We start from the raw sequence: 19,821 nt of genomic DNA, 5'->3' as shown, positions 1-19,821 counted from the left end.
CCCAATCATCAGTGTATATGTAGTTAGGATTTTTTGCCCCAGTGAGGATCACTTTATATCAGCCTTCCTCTACATGGTCCCCCAGTTGTTTTGGACTAGAACTCCAGTCATCCATTGGCCATGTTGGCTGGGATTTGTTAGACTCAGATAACTGTGGCAGGCTTCTTTACAATTACTTACATTGAACTGCATTTGCCATTTGTTCCCCATTCACCCAGTTTGGAAAGACCCACTCGGGGACACCTGCTAGGGGGCCCTTCTGAATAATGTGGGATGGGGTTTGGGTGCCTGCTGGAAGAAGGAATTATGGTCCCACATGGGTTGGAGATCCACTTGGAAACCACCAGGAGTAGGGCCTTTACTGTGTTGGCTCCCACACTCTGTTGCCCTCCCAACAGAGATAAGGCATGTGCCTATGCTACTTTGTTTTCAGCATTTGCTGAAAATGTTTCTTTTCAGGCAAGCATTTCCTGACTAGACTAAGGGCATCTCTACACCAGTCTAGAATCCTGCATTTAAAACGGGGCTTTCTGCTTCCATTTTAAAAGCAGGATCACAGTGACTCCCCTTTTCACGTGCTTCCTTCCCCCCTCCCATTTCCCCCTCCTTCTCCTCGTATCTGAGTTTTCCATTATCTTTCATTGATCTCGCTCCTCCTCTTGCCGCTTTTCCTCTTTTCACTGAGCAAACTCAAGCAGAACACAACGGGGTAATTTGATAGCTCGTTATCTGCCATCTACTTAAAAATGGAACAAAGGGCATTTAGAACAGGAGACACCCTGGAGGGACACAGCGTCATGTAAAAAGCCTGCAAACTTCCATGAAGGAGCAATCTCAATCACAGGATAAAAGCTCAGCGTGAAGAAAGCCTAAATCCCTTCCACGGCTTTATTGATACCCTCTGCTTTTACTGAACATCTTTTGTATCTTGTATTTGTTGTATACCACTTCCATGTCTTTTGATGGAGGAGGTTTATCCATTTTATAATCTTCTAAAACTGGATGGAGATCCATCCATCCAATTTGGGGCAATGCCGTCCTCCCCAGTAGCCCACCTTGTTCAGAAGGGCGTGCTGCTGACCCTCAGAGCAGCTTTGGCGAGAGGCCTGTGGCTGCAGGAGGGAGGATGGGATAGGAAACTTTCCTTCCGTGATCTTCTTTCAGTTAACTTCTCTCAGGATCCAAGCTAATGAATTTGCACCTTCTGAATCACAGCGCTTTAAGCTGGCTCCACTCAATCCCCAGCAGAAACATTGGAGGGAAGTGATATTAAAATACAATCTCAGCAAGAGTTACCCAAGTGCCACTTTATGGTGTTTTTAAACTACTATTAAACTGATTTTAAGTCTAAGCACTTTGAAAATGAAAGTCAGCATGCTCTGACTACTTTCAAAACAGGAGCAAAGAAATCATACATTTTCAAAGAGGGATATTATGATCGGGACCATTTTAAGCTACAATTATTTTATTGACAGTCTTCTACCAGTGCTTTAAGGAAGCATAACTGCCCTATTCAGGCATTACAAAATCATAGCTGTGGACAGGACATGGGGTGCACATGCCAGCCCTGGCTCCTCCATCCCCAACTTTTCCAGGTTGCTGGGGAAGGCCTGAAGAGAAACTGTGGGCATCTCTACACCAGCTTAAAATCCTGCACTTAAAACGGGGCTTTCTGCTTCTGTTTTAAATAGGGATGTTAGAGAATTCCACCACAGACTCCAATGAGGCTGGGTTCTTTAGAATCACACACACACACCCCCGCTGGAGTCCATGGCGGAACGGAGTGCTCCCCACCACAACCCTGCGAAATTTTCCCAGGACGGACCCTACCAGGCGTCGGCCAGTCCGGTCTGTCCACCTCCTCTGTCTGCAGCCATGAATGGCTGCCCTGGTTTGTGGCCGCCATTTGCCTCCCTACTTCAGCTGTGATAGGCTACGTAAGTATTTACGTCACCTATCACGGCAAAAAGCAGGGACACAAATAGCGTCCGCTACGCCATTTGCATCCCTGCCTTTTGCCGTGATAGGCTACGTAAATATATACGTAGTAATATATTGATGTAGCCTATCACGAAAACAGCAGGGATGCAAATGGTGTAGTGGGCGCCATTTGTGTCCCTGGTCTTTGCTGTGATAGGCTATGTAAATATATACATAGCCTATCAAGGCTAACGCAGGGACGCAAATGGCGGCCGCTACGCCGGACACCATTTGCAGCCACAGCCCGGCAGTGGACGGAAGTCCGGCTACGGGCAGGCCCAGCTGGTGGCTCCACAGACTCACCACGGAGCGGAGCTGGCTGGGGAGGATTCCGGGGGGAGGGACGTATCGCCTCCCCTCACAGTGGACGCCTCCACCTGAAACGGGGTAAGTAATCCGCCCATCCCTAGTTTTAAATGCAAGATCATGCCAACTCCCTTTTTCACCCACTTCCTTTCCCCCTCTCCTTTTCCCCTCTTTCTCCCAATATCTGAGTCTTTCATTATCTTTTATTGATCTCACTCCTCTTCTTGCCGCTTTTACTCTTTTCATGGAGGAAACTGAAGCAGAACAAATTTAGTCATTATCTGCGATCTATTTAAAAATGGAACAAAGGGCATTTAGTGCAGGAGACGCCTTGAATGATCACGGCGTCATGTAAAGAGCCCGCAAACCTCCGTGAAGGAGCAATCTCAATCGCAGGATAAAAGCTCCATGTGAAGAAAGCCTATAACTCTGTTTGGCTGAATGTTCTTAGAGTATTCCATGTGACCGAGAACCCTGTGCAATCAGTTGAATGCAGTTACTCTGGTCCTTCCCTACGAACATGGGGATGATTGGGGAGGGGGTTCAGGAGCCGGCACACATGGCTACGTCTCTCCACAGTTATGTTTTTTTTACCACCTGAATAGGGCTCAAGTGAGGCACATCTGTGGAGTTAAAACACATCATTATAAAACCCGGTTCTGCAGAAAAGATTACAAAGTTCCAGGAAAGTAAATCTGCAAGAAACTAAATCCAAAAATAATGAAACTGACCTCTCTGTGGAAGCTAGATACCTGGAAAAATTTAAATACCTATATCACTACTTTCATTATCTAGGGACACTTTCCCACTTTTTTATAATCGGCTTATTTGAACCACTGTAATTAAGTGCAGTAATTAAGCATTAACATCAGTATCTGAGCCTTCAATCCTCTTGTGCCAACCCAGTGATTACTTATGGGTCCTGATGCCTCAACCCCAAAGACTATCCCCTTCATTTCATGGGGGTGGGGGTGGGGGAGAGCAGACATGCACATACATTCCTTTGCACTTAGAGATCCATCTGCTCCCACCTTTGAGATGAACTGGGTAGGTGAGAGAGATCTGTGTGCATCAGGGCACAAACAGATATCTAGATGAGGGTGTTGGCTCAAAACTGGCCACATGGTACCTCTATTCAAAAATAATGTTTAGAAAACCAGTTCCAAAGGAAAACAAAACATCATTTTGGAAATAATAAACCAAAACAGATATTTTAACCCAGGGGTGGGGAGCACCTTTTAGCCTGAATTAGTTTTAGGGAACCAGATGAAAGGAAGTACTTCTTCACAGAGTGCACAGTTAAACTATGGAATTCGCTATCACGGGGTGTAGTGATGGCCACCAATTTGGATGGCTTTAAAAGGGGGTTGGACAAATTCCTGGAGGAGAAGGCTACCAATGGCTACTAGTCCTGATGGCTATGTGCTCCCTCCAGAACCAGAGGCAGTGAGCCTATGTACACCAGTTGCTGGGGAACATGGGTGCGAGGGTGCTGTTGCACCCATGCCCTGCTCGTGGGTTTACCATCGACAGCTGGTTGGCCACTGTGTGAACAGAATGCTGGACTAGGTGGACCTTTGGTCTGATCCACCATGGCTCTTCTTATGTTCTTATGTTCTAACCTCTCAGGGCTGCATTCCAGGGCCCAGTGAAAAAGGGTTGGGACCAAAAATGCCAGCACATTGTAGCTTACAGCTCTCACCGCTGGTAACTAAGGCTTAAGAGCGGCATTTCTCCCTTTTAGAACGGGGAAAAAGCAGCACAAAAGTTGGGAAATCACCAAATGATTGGCAGCTCTCTGAGGCTGCAGCCCTCTGGGGAAAGGGAACCCGGCAGGCCAGCTTTAGCCCATGGGCTTAAGGTTGCCCAGTCCTGGTCTCACCCAGTGGTGACCATCTCTTTGGCAAGGTTGCCACTAAGCATGAGGTAATGCCGCTTTAGCACACATGTAGCTCCCATATCTTAGAATCATGGAATGAACCACCCCAAAAGCTTGGGCTTCTGGGTGGTATAGAAATGTAAAAAATCAAATAAAAATAGAATTGGAAGGGGCCATTTAGGCCATCGAGTCTCAGGGTAGGAATCCAGTTTAAAGCATCCCTGGCAGACGGCTGTCCAGTCTTGCTTCAGTACCTCCATCAACAGAACGCCCGATAAAAAAGGGTTTTAATCACACCTTTCCTGCAACGAGATCAGGGTTGTTTACAAGGTTCTCCGCCCTCTTTTTCCACTCACAACACCCCTGTGAGGTAGATTAGGCTGAGAAAGTGACTGGCCCAAAGTCAACCAGTGACCTTCATGGCTGAATGCGGATTTGAACCTAGATCTCTCCGCTCTTAGTCCAGCACTCTAACCACGGTGCCACCTTGGCTCTCACACACCTGAGCTTTGGACCCTAGACCACTGAACCAGGAAGCAGATAGCAGCACAGGATCAGAAGCTGAGGCAGGCAGGAGTGTAGGCTTGAATCTGTGCCACAGCCAGCCCCATGGGCCCTCCTGGCCTTGCTGAGGCATGCCCAGAGGCGGCTCTATACTGGGGGCAAATGGGGTGGTGACCCTCTGCCTCTCCCCCCACCACTTGTGGCAGAAAAATCCCCCACACACCAGGTACATTTGCTCCAGCAGCTGATTGCCACACATTGTCTTCTCCTGCCCTCCTCCGGCAACCTCAGTAGACTATTGAGTATCTGCCCCACGAGCCCCAATGAGCACCAGCCACCACTGGGTATGCCACACACCTCCATCTTCTAATAGCTGGGATTCCCTTCAGGCTCTTGCAATGTTGAGACAGAAAGTGGGATGTCACTCTATATGGGAGGCATGATGGAGGCAGGGGGGTGGGGAGGGATGATGATGATGATTTATTACATTGATATCCCATCTTTTTTCCTCTTACAGGGCAGCTTACATGGTTCTCCTCTTCTCCATTCTATTCTCACAACAACCCTGTGAGGTAGGTTGGGCTGAGAGTCAGTGACTGTCCCAAGGTCACCCAGGGAGTTTCAAGGCCAAGTGGGGACTAGAACCCAGATCTCCTGAGCCCCAGCACAGCACTCTAACCACACTGGATTAAGTCAGCGGGGACCTGCGTCTTTAAAATGTAATGTGAGAAAACCATCACACCCTTGAGAATTATCTGCAGTTCTATGTCTCAAAGCTCATACATGGACTTTAGAAATAATAAAATGTGATATATTGTGACCAGCAGCATTAAAGATCACTAAGGCTGCAATCTTATCCACGCTTATCTGAGAGTAAGTCTCATTGTCCACAATGGGGTTTACTTCTGAGTAGCCATGCATCGGATCAAGCTGTTAGTGATGGCACATATCTGCTCCTGGACATTCTGTGCTACCTGGGCAGGCTGCTGAGGGGCTATTGAATGCTCAGGAACTCCCTCTCTGCCAATGGCCACAGATGCCCCCCTTGGTCTGTGGTGGAGCTTTCCGCTGCTGTGGCTGACCCACTGTTGATGCTTCACCAATGGTGGGGCTGAAACAGAATGGTTTGGATGGGGGGGTGGGGAGGCATATCAGGGCTGGGTGAGGATCCTGGGTCCCTTCATTCCCCCAGCATGTGCCCAGACACAACTAGAAACTATGCCAGAGCTGACCTAGTAAATTCAAATGGGACAAGAACGGAGGGAGGGAGGGAGGGAGGGAGCAAGGAAAGACAGACAGACAGACAGACAGAAAGAAAGCAGGCAGGCAGGCAGGCAGGCAGGCAGGCTGGCTGCTCCCACAACTTCTGCCCTGGCCAGCTCCACCCTGTGGGGATTAGGAAGCAGCAATTTCGCTGCCATGGACCTCACTGCCATGGACCTCACTGCCACTTTAGTCTTGCTCTGCCCCTCATTCAAGGCTATGTACGACTATATGAAACCAAGACCACAATCACTGAAGAGCAGCATAGTATCTTTCTGCCATGATTCAGAATTCAGATCACTTTAAAACCAACTGTTCTTAAGTTCATAGCTTCTCACTGTCTAACTTTAAGGTTTAGGAGATTAATGGCTAGGGAAATTCTCCTGCATAAGCGCCATTGGAACTAACAGACTACAAGAAATTAATGGCTAGGGAAGTTCTTCCATATAAGCCCTATTGAAACTAATGTCTGTTGTTGTGCAGTTACCATTCTGTGCACCAGAAAAAGTCCTTGGTAGATTGTACCAATTTTTTTTAAAAAATCAGGGCTATATAATTTTTGTAGAACTAGAGACAGAAGAACTATGAAGCAAAGTGATTTATTTTATTCACATGTTTTTACTTTTACCTTTTGTCTTTTACAAAAGACATCCACCTTGTCTCCTTTTAGTTAGCTGTCAAAAGAAAATAAAAGAAATTCAGATCCGGCATATGACTTTGATAACTCCCTTTCCCACCCAGCTGCTCTGTCAGTCATGCTATTGTGCTCCATTAAAAATAAAAAAAGCAGGAACAACTCATTAACAGTCCAGGCACCAAGAAACGTTCGCTGCATGAACTCCCCAAGGTGAATCAGTCATTCCTTCAGAGGGCTCTTATTGTCCTCCTCATGCCATTAATTTCTGCATGATTTAGACGTGCATGTCTTGCCACTGCCAATTAGCTGGACTGTCTTTGAAATCCAAGGTGGAAAGCTCAAAGGAACCATAATGTTCTGTCTTCTAGGATTTCTGTGAACATTAAAAAACAACAGTATTCTTGAAATGTGGTGTGATTAGGACTAGCTATTGAAGCAATCAGCCAGTACCCAAAATTGGCTAGAGGTTCAAAGTGTTCTTCGTAAAGGCATAAAAATAAGGGACACTTGATTGAAAGAGCTCCAGTTCAAGGTACTCCACTAAAACCAAAACCTTGAGGGCTGAAACACAATGAAGCACAAATATGCATCAGTTGGAGAGACCCATGCATGGAAGAGGGCTTTTGTTTTCATTTTGGAATCAGCTGCTGCTGGCTTAGTGTTGCACTTGGAGTGGTTTGTAGAACTTCCACTGCTGGATAGAAAGTAATCCACCTTTGAATCAATCAACTCTGGGCATATTTGCATCAGAACAGAAACAAATACTTGCAAAAATGACAAATCCACTGAGTTGTTCAGCTGAATCAGTTTCTGAATGAGAACTTGTTTTGAATCATAGAATAGTAGGGTTGGAAGGGGCCTACAAGGCCATCGAGTCCAACCCCCAGCTCAATGCATCAATTTGAATCAAACATTCAAATTGATGTTTTAAATGGGGGGAGGGGGAAATTGCCTGAATACTTGAATTTGGATGTCTTAAAGTTGCTGAGATCTTTATGGTTTTGATTTTGAGAGGCTTCAAATATGAAATAAGCTGTCAATTGTCAACTACTAAGTACTATTGTGTGTTATTGACCAATACTGCCAGTTAAAAATATCATTGCACAGGTTCCAATGCTGGCAAGTCTCCAGCTCTAAGTAAGTTGCACTAGAGGGAACCCAATAAACTACCTGAAACTACCATTTCTGGAATGGGACAGGTCAGTGGAGCTCCCTCCCATGACCTCTGCTGACTTGTCCCATTCCAGAAGCAGTAATTTCAGGTAGTTTCTCATTGCACTAGCTTTCTGTTGTGCTAGTGGTCAACCACACATGAGAGGGCCTTCTCTGTGACCACATCTCAGAGGGCCTTCTCTTCAGTGGCCCCACACTTCTGGAATGAGTTGCAATCAGGGGTCTGCTGTGCTCCATAATTTCAGGTTTTTAAGAAGGCCTTGAGAAGACATTATTTTACTCTGGCCTTCTCCTGGTAGGATTGCTGTTGTTGCCGTTTTTATTGCTGGTTTTGTAGTTGGTTTTTGTTGCGGTTTTTACTGTGTTATTGTTTTTTATCACCCTTCTACTGTATTGGTTTAATGTGTTTTTATTGCTGTACACCGCCATAGGAAGGCTTCTGAAAGGTAGCCAAGAAATATTTTAAATAAATAAATAATGGTGGTCATTTGCACTAGGGCAGTGGCAGCATTGGATACTGCCCATTGCTTAGAAGTAAAACCCAGGGCCAACACTTACAGGGTTTTTTTCACTTCCAATGAGGTTTCATCACCCATCTTTTACTCTACACAGTACCCGCCTCGAATTGGAACCGGAACTTCCTGCTTCCATGCTACCGCTTTCAATACCCTGATATCCCAGTATTACCCCTTAATGTGCTCTGATTTTCCACATTTGTTATTGTATCTGGTTGTAGTCCTCTCCCACGCCTCTCCATATATGGCAGTGTTTGTCTTTCCCTCTTGTCCAATCACAGGTCTCGACGGCCCCACGTCGTCTTCCGGCTACTGTTTGCATAGGTTCCCCAGCACTCCCCGTTTCTTCAGCAACAAATAAAGGGCTGGATGTGCGCATGCTTGTCTGATCTCGGAAGCTCAGCAGGGTCAGTCCTGGTCAGTGCTTGGATGGGAGACCACCTGAAAGTCAGGCTTCTTGCATTGAGCAGGGGGTTGTTCTATCCCTTCAAATGAGACTAAATTTCACCCCCCCATCCCCCACTTCAGCTTAAAAAAAAAAAAATTAAGGCATTATCTTCAAAGCTTCAAAGCTTCAGATCTTCAAAGAAGTGAATCTTTGAAGAAGCGAATCTTCGAAGAATCATAGCTTCTCCAGCCTGATTGCTCCACAAACTTGCCCAGGCAAGCCCAGGCAAGCATAAATGTTTTCACAGTCAGATCCATGCTTGCTGCGTGGAAAACACACACATATCCAGGCAGACAGTCCTCAGTGTCCATGGACTAACATCAATAAAAATGTCCATGGACAATTTTAACATCATCTCAGGAGCGGGGGACAAACACAGGGTGGTCTTCAAAGATGCGAAGCATCGAAGAAGCTAGCAGCCCCCTCAAAATTAGAGTGGTGGGTGCCATCACCACTGCCCCTCTTCCTTGCGCTGGCTGCAAAGGGCTGGTGTGGGGAAAAGAGCATCGGCAGACACCCCCCAGCCTCTTGCCCTGGCCTCCAGCAGGTGGGGGGGAGAAGAGGATAGGTGCCTCCTTCTTCCCTCCACCCGCACCTGCTACAGAGGTGGCAGCAAGGGACAAGCTCTCACCAGGTTTTAAGCCCCAACAGGATGCTCATGCCATCCCTACACACACACACACACACACACACACACACACACACTCTCACACAGGGATAGAGGAAGAGAGGGATGGTGGGCGGGGAATCAGCAGAAACAGGAAGAGTTTCTGCTCTTTTAATGAGAGCCACTGTCTTTAAGAGCAGGAAAATAGCATAGATCTCAAGTGTGAACTGAGCTCGTGCATTCGATCAAAAACCGCAATGGGAAAATGGGTGAGTGTGGGTAATCACGTTTTCGTGCGAGTGCGTTTAACCCAACAGCCTGAGAGAACTATCTTCTGGTGTTTGCTTACGGGTTGTTGTTCTTCACATATAAAGTTTGTTTGTTTCAGTATTTAAAAAAGGGAAACTGCCTTGGCAGAAAGGAGTTATATAAATGTAACAAACAAGCAGCAGTGCATTTCTAATATTTAAATTGTGTCTTATTTGTACTTTTTACCATGGTATTGGCTGCTGAGCTGATTTTCAGGCTCCAGTGGCCATTCAAAACTGCTAAATGACAAAAACGGCTCTTTTTCAACATATAGAGCTGTATGTAAACCAGTGATATTACATTTAAGGAATACCCTGATGCTGGGAAAGACTGAAGGCAAAAGGAGAAGGGGACGGCAGAGGACGAGATGGCTAGATAGCATCACCGATGCAATGAATATGAATTTGAGCACACTCCGGGAGAGAGCGCAGGACAGGAAGGCCTGGTGTGCTATGGTCCATGGGGTCACGAAGAGTCGGACACGACTGAACAACTGAACAACAAAGTTCACAGGGGAAAACATCTTTGGGGCTCTATGGATTTATTACACACTACCTTTTAAATTCTAGAAATTGGTACTTGTCTTGGTCCTTTTAGGGTGCGATCCTATGGCTGCTAGTCAGTGGCTAGGTGGCCATAGGATAGGTCAGTTCCCAGAGAACTGACCCCCACCCCCTCCTGGGCTGGAATGGCCCCACGCTCCATGCTTGTAAGAGCAGTGCAGAGCGGCGTAAAGGGGGTGTTCCTGGGGGCGGGGTGGGCAGAAATGCCGGTACAGCATTTCCTACGTCTCATCCAGCCGCCCCCTCCCCGACTCCCCATGGCTAGACAGCCGAAATTGGTTGCCTAGCTGCGAATGCAGGGCAGGAGCTTTGTGCTTCTCCTGTCCTGCATTGGATAGGTGGTCGCCTCCCAGTTTGGAGGCGGCCACCTATCCCCATAGGATTGCTCACTTAATCATTTAACATCTTGTTAGACATTATAACAATGTGTTTCAATCCATTCTCAACTATTATAGATTAGCTGCTCAGATATCTATTCAGTAGTCCCAAGGCTTACCTGAACTAAATATTTAATTTCAAATAAGGCAGAGCCAGAAATACATGTAATTCCTCATATTCAAATGTCGTATATACCAGGAACACTTTGATAAAAGCAAAGTAGTCTAACCAAATATATATATTCAACAATAAAAAAAAACCCTGCCAGGTTAAGGCTATCTTGTGTTGGCTCAAGCTCCACAAAACCAGAGAATTGGAAGTGATGTGTCCCGTGAACAGCGATGATGTTGTGCAATGTTGCAAATTGTGCTTGCTTACAACTTACCTTCGACATATCCTTGGTTCTGCAGGCCCAAATCCAGATGAGGAGGATGGAGTGTCTGGGATCAGCAAAGATCCCCCATGTTGTCCTGGTTCTGTATTGCCTTTTGAAGCATATGAGCCTTATGGTAGTGACAAAGGAATCCTACTGCGAGTTGAGCCAGGCCTGTTTGAGGCTTACATCAGTAGCTGGCAGGATGGGCTAAGCAGTGGGAAATGGGAGTCTCCTCCAATGCAGTAGGGGTGTGAGTTTGTACTGCTGCTGTTGATTTGGGGTGTGGTACTTGTAGCCATGATTCCTAGCACCATTTGTTTGATGATGGTGCCAGTAATGAAAAATGTAAAAGCAAGTCTTGAAAATAATGTGTTTCACAGATTCTTAAGAGGCACCAAGAAATGGGGCATATTGGCAGTGTGGGGCAAGGGAATGTACTAATTTAGAGCATGACTGAGTTGCTTAATTATTATATTTCAGTGAAGGCCAGTGCCTCTTCCCCTCTGAAAGGTGCTCATAGAGACTTAAATAGAATATCAAGTTAGACAACTGAGTTTACAAGCCTTAAATGTCACAACTTTTCATTTGTGAAGTGGTGTTGAGAGGATGCAATCTGAAGCAAGGAGTGGTGTACTGAAAGGGTGCACTTAACCCTTCCAGTTATCTCTTCTTTTCAAGTACAGTATCATCCCACCCAGACCATTTAATCCTAACCAAGCATCTCAGGTTCCAAAGAAAGGTTCCATGCCTGCTGGTGGAAATTGCAATGTGGCAGTGAAGGGATATGTTTCTCCCATTCATCATGCTGCAGTTCCACAAACTGAGCATCATGTTGTTCTCGCTCTCCTGGTCGCTATTTTATTTTGGGATGTTTTGTGAAGGATGATTGCATGAAGCATGCATATGAATTCATGGGGGGCGGGGGAGAGGAACTTCCTCCTTCCTTGCAGATAGTAGTGGGTTATGCACACATTCATTTGTTTGAATCCCTGCTTGACGAATCTAACCTGACCTGCTTTCCATCCATGATCAATTCAAAACATTCAGGTTAGACTTTAAGTGCTTGGTGGGATTTACTCAAATAAGGATGTGCATGTTTTATTGGGGAATTCTTTTATTTGCAGCCTAAGGTGCTGTTGATATTTTCTTTCACCTCTAGACAAAGAATTCACAAATCATGCTGGCAACAGCACAGAGTTTGAGGCCTTGTTTTCCTTGAGTGTCCCCAGCGTTCGAATTCATTTAAGGTCTCCTGTCCTGAGTCATCCTCAGAAGAACAGCATTTTTATCTCTCTGAACTCCTCACCTTCAGCTCAGAGACAAATTTTCTCACTGGCCTTGGTGAAATACCTGATCAAGGTCTGGGTCTTTCAAAACCATTTATAAGGTGGTGACAGCATTCTGGTGGTGACAGTGCAGCTGTCATTGCACTGACCCTTGCTATTTTTATTCCATTTACCTTTTTCTGTCAGAACTCATCAGGTTACAAAGAGCAGGAATCTCAGCCTTCCATTCATGGATACAACCTGGCTGACACGATTATCCCAAATGATACTCTCAGCCAGTGGGGCAGCTAGGGCTGCACTTTGGGGCTGAAGTCCAGGGCCCCACAGCCTGCGGGTAGGGGTGGCCAAATGGCCATCCAAAGAGTGGCAGGTGATGCGGGCATCATAGCAGTCATAGCATCAATATGCGGATGACACGCAGCTCTACCTCTCGTTTAAATCTTCACCAAGGTTGGCCGTAGAATCCCTGTCCAAATGTCTGGAGACGGTGAGTGGCTGGATGGGGAGGAATAGGCTGAAGCTGAACCCTGACAAGACCGAGGTACTTTTGGTGGGAGACAAGAGGAGGCTGGGGGATGTTGACCTGGTGTTGAATGGGGTACGGCTACCCTTGAAAGACCAGGTCTGCAGCCTGGGGGTCATTTTGGACTCCCAGCTGTCCATGGAGGCTCAGGTGTCAGCTGTGAGCCGGACACCGCTGTATCAACTCCATCTGATACGGCGGCTGCGCCCCTTCCTTCCCGACCATCTGCTCCCATCGGACATGCCCTGGTCTCCTCTCATTTAGACTACTGTAATGCGCTCTACGTGGGGTTACCCTTGAAGACGGTTCGGAAACTGCAGCTGGTACAGAACGCGGCGGCTCGCCTGATTAAAGGCAGCTGCCGGCGAGATCACATCACTCCAGTGCTGAAGGAGTTGCACTGGTTACCAGTTGTTTTCCGGGCCAAATTCAAGGTGTTGGTTTTGACCTTTAAAACCCTATATGGTTCCGGCCCAGCCTATCTTAAGGAGCGCCTCCAGCAGCACCAGACAGGCCGCTTAACAAGATCAGCCTCGGATGGCCTTCTCTCTGTCCCATCAGCCAGGACAGCTAGACTGGTGTGGATGAGGGAGAGGGCCTTTTCTGTGGTGGCCCCCACTCTGTGGAACTCCCTCCCTAGGGAACTCCGTCATGCCCCCTCTTTAATGAGCTTCCGTCATGCATTAAAAACGTGGCTGTTCAGGCAGGCATTTGGGGTGGGTTAGGGTATTTTAGAAAATGTTTTTATTGTAGAATTTTATTGTTTTAAACTGTTTTTATTATATGTTATACATTGCCCAGAGTGGCTGGGTGACCAGCCAGATGGGCGATTAATAAATTTAATAATAAATAAATAAATAAATAGCAGAAGAAGCAAGCTCCATTTTATTCTTGGAGTCATGATGGTGCTATGATTTATTTGTTTATTACGTTTCTATACCACCCCATAGCCAAAGCTCTTTGGGTGGTTCACAAAAATTAAAACCACAAGTACAGCAAAAAACAATAAAAAATATGAAAGCTTAGAACTACAGTATGAAAGAACAACCAGAATAAAACCTAGCAGCAATGGAGAGATTTAGGGCATCTCTACACCAGCCTAAAATCCTGCATTTAAAACAGGGCTTTCTGCTTCCGTTTTAAAAGCAGGATCACAATGACTCCCTTTTTCATGTGTTTCCTTCCCCCCTTCCCCCCCTTCTCCCTGTATCTGAGTCTTCAATTACCTTTCATTGATCTCGCTCCTCTTCTTGCCGCTTTTCCTCTTTTCATGGTGGAAACTGAAGCGGAACACAACGGGGTAATTTGATAGCTCATTATCTGCAATCTATTTAAAAACAGAATGAAGGGCATTTAGTGCAGGAGATGCCTTGAATGATCACGGCATCATGTAAAGAGCTCGCAAACTTCCGTGAAGGAGCAATCTCAATCGCAGAATAAAAGCGCAGTGTGAAGGAGCCCTTAAAATACAGACTTAAAACAGCAGAGCTAAAAGTTTAGAATGCTAAAAATGCTAAAATTCCTGGGAAAATAAAAAAGGTCTTTTGTTGTTGTTGTTGTTGTTGATGTTGTTCAGTCGTTAAGTCGTGTCCGACTCTTCGTGACCCCATGGACCATAGCACGCCAGGCCTTCCTGTCCTGCGCTCTCTCCCGGAGTGTGCTCAAGTTCATAAAATGGTCTTTACCTGTCACCGAAAGTACAACGTAGGTGTCAGGTGATTTAAGTGAACTTAAAATACAGAACTGCACATGTTTAGAAGGCTAAAAAACATTATTATCAGGGTTGGTAAACATGCTAACATATAAGCAACATAGAAGCAGTTGTAAAGCATGAAATGGTGGCTGAGGTGGAGGAAGAGAAATGTTAGCGGTGTGCTTCACAACTGAAGTCATACACAAGGCTGTCTAGCGCCCCGCCCCATAAGACCATTAAGTCTAGGGTCTAAATTACCTAACTATACCATTGCTCTCAGTTTATTAGAAGCTGATGAGAATGGCAGGGTGTTTCCAGACAGAGAGCTCCAGACAATCAAAAGGTGTCATGTGCAGCTATTCTGTCTTTTCTTCCTTAATGGATTTTTTGCTGGTAAGAAAAAAGACAGCAGAAGTGATAGGAAAACACAGGAGAGGTGCAAATTGAAGATGATGTTATCTGGACCCCATGTAAAATTCTGTGAACAAAGCAGGGTAATTGCATCATAAAAACTTCATCTGGACTGGAAGCAACTACAGTCTGTTTAATTAATTTTCAAGAGCCAGGACCAGTTCATACTTGCTGTTGTTCCCTCTTGCAAATGCATTAGGGATGTGTGGGGCTGCTGCTGTGCTTATGGCTGAGAGACACTCATGTAGAGCAACTGGTTTGCATTTGCATGATTGCAGTAGCTTTAAGAAAGGGTCTACAGTGATCCCAAAAATTATGGCAGCTGTATATAGAATCCCCAAGGCAACTACTAGTTTATACAGTGGGTAAAATCTAACCTAAGTCCTACTTAGAACAGACCCAATGAAATGAATGGGATTTAAGTTAGTCATGTCCCATTCATTTCAATGGGTCTACCCTAAGTAGGTCTTAGGTTGGCTTTTACCCAGTAGCAACTGCTAGTAGAACGACTATATAGTAACTTATATAGCAACTATAAGTAACTATATAGTAACTATATGTAGCAACTCCCCTTCATGGATCACTGCCTTGTTGTGGCGAAGGGGCTTGCGTAACTCAGTGAAGCCATAAGCTATGCCGTGCAGGGCCACCCAAGACGGACAGGTCATGGCAGAGAGTTCTGACAAAATGTGGTCCACTGGAGAAGGAAATGGCAACCCACTCCAGTATTCTTGCCAAGAAAACCCCATGGAACGTATCACAAGGCTAAAAGATACGACGCCGGAAGATGAGCCCCTCAGGTCGGAAGGTGTCCAATATGCTACTGGGGAAGAGCAGAGGGTATTTCCAAGTAGCGCCAGAAAGAGTGAAGCGGCTGGGCCAAACCCGAAAGGACACTCAGCTGTGGATGTGTCTGGTGGTGAAAAGAAAATCCGATGCTGTAAAGAACAATATTGTTTAGGAACCTGGAATGTCAGATCAATGAATCAAGGTAAGCTGGAGGTGGTCAAACATGAGATGGCAAGATTGAACATCGACATCTTGGGAATCAGCGAACTAAAATGGACAGGCATGGGCGAATTTAATTCAGGTAACCATCATATCTACTATTGTGGGCAAGAATCCCTTAGAAGAAATGGAGTAGCACTCATAGTCAACAAAAGGGTGGGAAAAGCAGTACTGGGGTACAATCTTAAAAATGACAGAATGATCTCAGTACGAATCCAAGGCAAACCATTCAACATCACAGTAATTCAAGTCTATGCCCCAACCACTGAGGCCGAAGAAGCTGAGGTTGATCGGTTCTATGAAGACCTACAACACCTTCTAGAACTCACACCAAAAAAAGATGTCCTCTTCATCATAGGGGATTGGAATGCTAAAGTAGGAAGTCAAGAAATCACCGGGATAACAGGCAGGCATGGCCTTGGTGTACAAAATGAAGCAGGAAAAAAGCTAATAGAGTTTTGCCAAGAGAACATGCTGATCATAGCAAACACTCTTTTCCAACAGCACAAGAGGCGACTCTACACATGGACGTCACCAGATGGTCAATATCGAAATCAGATTGATTATGTCCTTTGCAGCCAAAGATGGAGAAGCTCCATACCGTCAGTAAAAACAAGACCTGGAGCTGACTGTGGCTCAGATCATGAGCTGCTTCTTGCAAAATTTCGGCTTAAATTGAAGAACGTCGGGAAAACCACTAAACCGTTCAGGTATGACCTAAATCATATCCCTGATGAATATACAGTGGAGGTGAGGAATAGATTTCAGGGATTAGACCTGATAGACAGAGTGCCTGAGGAACTATGGACGGAGGTCCGTAACATTGTTCAGGAGGCAGCAACGAAATCCATCCCAAAGAAAAAGAAATGCAAGAAAGCCAAGTGGCTGTCTGATGAGGCTTTACAAGTAGCTGAGGAAAGAAGGGAAGCGAAAAGCAAGGGAGAAAGGGGAAGATCTATCCAACTGAATGCAGAGTTCCAGAGAATAGCAAGGAGAGACAAGAAGGCCTTCTTAAATGAACAATGCAAAGAAATCAAGGAAAACAACAGAATGGGAAAGACTAGAGATCTCTTCAAGAAAATTGAAGATCTCAAGGGAACGTTTTGTGCAAAGACGGGCATGATAAAGGACAAAGAAGGCAGGGACCTAACAGAAGCAGATGAGATTAAGAAGAGGTGGCAAGAATACACAGAAGAACTATACAGGAAAGATCTGAATGTCCCTGATAGCCATGATAGTGCGGTCCCTGAACTTGAGCCGGACATCCTAGAGAGTGAAGTCAAGTGGGCCTTAGGAAGCATTAGTAACAACAAAGCTAGCGGAGATGACAGTATTCCAGCCGAGCTATTTAAAATCCTAAAAGATGATGCTGTTAAAGTGCTGCATTCAATATGCCAACAAATCTGGAACACTCAACAGTGGCCACAAGACTGGAAAAGGTCAGTTTACATTCCAATTCCAAAGAAGGGCAACGCCAAAGAGTGTTCAAACTACCGCACAATTGCGCTCATTTCACATGCCAGCAAGGTGATGCTCAAAATCCTACAAGCTAGGCTTCAGCAGTATGCAAACCGAGAACTACCAGAAGTACACGCTGGCTTTAGAAGAGGCAGAGGAACTAGAGATCAAATCGCCAACATTCGCTGCATCATGGAGAAAGCAAGAGAATTCCAGAAAAATGTCTATTTCTGCTTCATTGACTACGCTAAAGCCTTTGATTGTGTGGATCACAACAAACTGTGGCAAATTCTTAAAGTGATGGGAGTACCAGACCACCTTACCTGTCTCCTGAGAAACCTGTACGAGGGTCAAGAAGCAACAGTCAGAACCAGACATGGAACAACCGATTGGTTCAAAATTGGGAAAGGAGTACGACAAGGCTGCATATTGTCACCCTGCTTATTTAACTTATATGCAGAGTACATCATGAGAAATGCCAGGTTGGATGAATCAGAGGGCGGAATTAAGATTGCTGGGAGAATTATCAACAACCTCCGATATGCAGACGATACCACCCTAATGGCAGAAAGCGAAGAGGATCTCAAGAGCCTCTTGTTGAGGGTGAAAGAGGAGAGTGCAAAAGCTGGTTTGAAACTCAACATTAAAAAAACTCAGATCATGGCATCTGGCCCCATCACTTCCTGGCATATAGAAGGGGAAGAATTGGAAGCAGTGACAGATTTTACTTTCTTGGGCTCCAAGATCACCGCAGACGGTGACTGTAGCCATGAAATTAAAAGACGCTTGCTCCTTGGGAGGAAAGCTATGGCCAACCTAGACAGCATAGTAAGAAGCAGAGACATCACCTTGCCGACAAAGGTCCGTCTAATCAAAGCTATGGTTTTCCCAGTAGTAATGTATGGCTGTGAGAGCTGGACTATAAGGAAGGCTGAGCGCCCAAGAATTGATGCTTTCGAACTGTGGTGCTGGAGAAGACTCTTACGAGTCCCCTGGACTGCAAGGAGGTCAAATCAGTCCATCCTAAAGGAAATCAACCCTGAGTGCTCATTGGAAGGACAGATAATGAAGCTGAAGCTCCAATATTTTGGCCACCTAATGCGAAGAGAAAACTCCCTGGAAAAGACCCTGATGCTGGGAAAGACTGAAGGCAAAAGGAGAAGGGGACGGCAGAGGATGAGATGGCTAGATAGCATCACGGATGCAATGAATATGAACTTGAGCACTCTCCGGGAGAGAGCACAGGACAGGAAGGCCTGGCGTGCTATGGTCCATGGGGTCACGAAGAGTCGGACACGACTGAACGACTGAACAACAACAACAAATAGTAGCAACTACCAGTCCATCATTGCCTCCTGGTCTCAAGAACAGCAATAGCATGTACACTCATAAGATATTTCTATGGGGAACTAGTCCCCTTCGTTTAGAAGCACAAGCTGCATTCCATATTTTTTAAGATTGGCTCCATAGTTTACATGGCAATCTTATTTGCTGTGCTTCCAGCAGCAAACATGTCAAGCCTAAATGAATGACACATGTCCTTAAACTTTTATATATACCTACCTGAAGCCCCGACTGGCCTAATACAAACTAGTTCTGTTTCAAAGGGGCAAAGAAAAAAGTATAATGAATACAAACTAGTTCTGTTTCAAAGGGGCAAAGAACAAAGTATAATGAAGCACTGCACGTAGTCACTTCCAAATTATGGAGGTCTCCTCGTACTAATAATCAGGACTGTGTCTCAGAGGCCACTTTGGGGATTCCATGGAGGCCCCGATTCACTTCGGGCTGCTTGGGGAGGAGGCTGACCTGCTTCAGCTTCTGAAGCCAAAGCAGGACTTGGATGGGCGAATCCTGCTTCCCCCGCCCCATGCCGTATGAGCTCCCAGCTCCTTACTGGGTCCTTGGGACGCATGCCGGCAGCTGTCTTCCTGTTCCAGGGAGTCGCCACTGCCACCACAGCCATCAGCTTCTGGCCCTTCGGGATGTGTGCTGGCAGCCTTCTTCCTGTTCCAGGAAGTCGCCATTTTAGAAATGGCACCACTTGCGGAGGATCGATTTCTGGAAATACAGAAATTCCTGGAACAGGAAGAAGCCTGCCGGCACACGTCCTAAGGGCCCAGGTAAGGAGCTGGGGGCTGGGCGGAGGCTGCATAGCTGGGCTTCTGGATCACTCTGAAGGGCCAGTGAAGCACATTGGAGCGACCCAACCCGCTTCGTGCCACTTTGTGCCCCCTCCACTTCGCCTTGGAAGTGGTCTGAAGCAGCCCAAAGCAGCCCACTTCCACTTGGAACTCGGGCTTCAGGCCTAAGAGGTGCACAGCCCTACTAACAATCCAAAGGCAGTGTGCAGCTATTCCATGTTTCTTCCTTGATAGGTATTTTGTGTAATGAAAGAAGATGGAAGATGCTGGGGGAAAACACGGGAGGGTTACAAGTGAAAGACAACATCAGCTGGATGCCCCCCACTCCCTAAAATTTTGTGAATGAGGCAGCGCCATTGC

Source organism: Heloderma suspectum, chromosome 1 (assembly GCF_057233095.1).
Source record: "Heloderma suspectum isolate Gila_16-S chromosome 1, 16-S_ref, whole genome shotgun sequence".
NCBI lineage: Eukaryota > Metazoa > Chordata > Lepidosauria > Squamata > Helodermatidae > Heloderma > Heloderma suspectum.
This window is presented reverse-complemented; position numbering follows the sequence as displayed.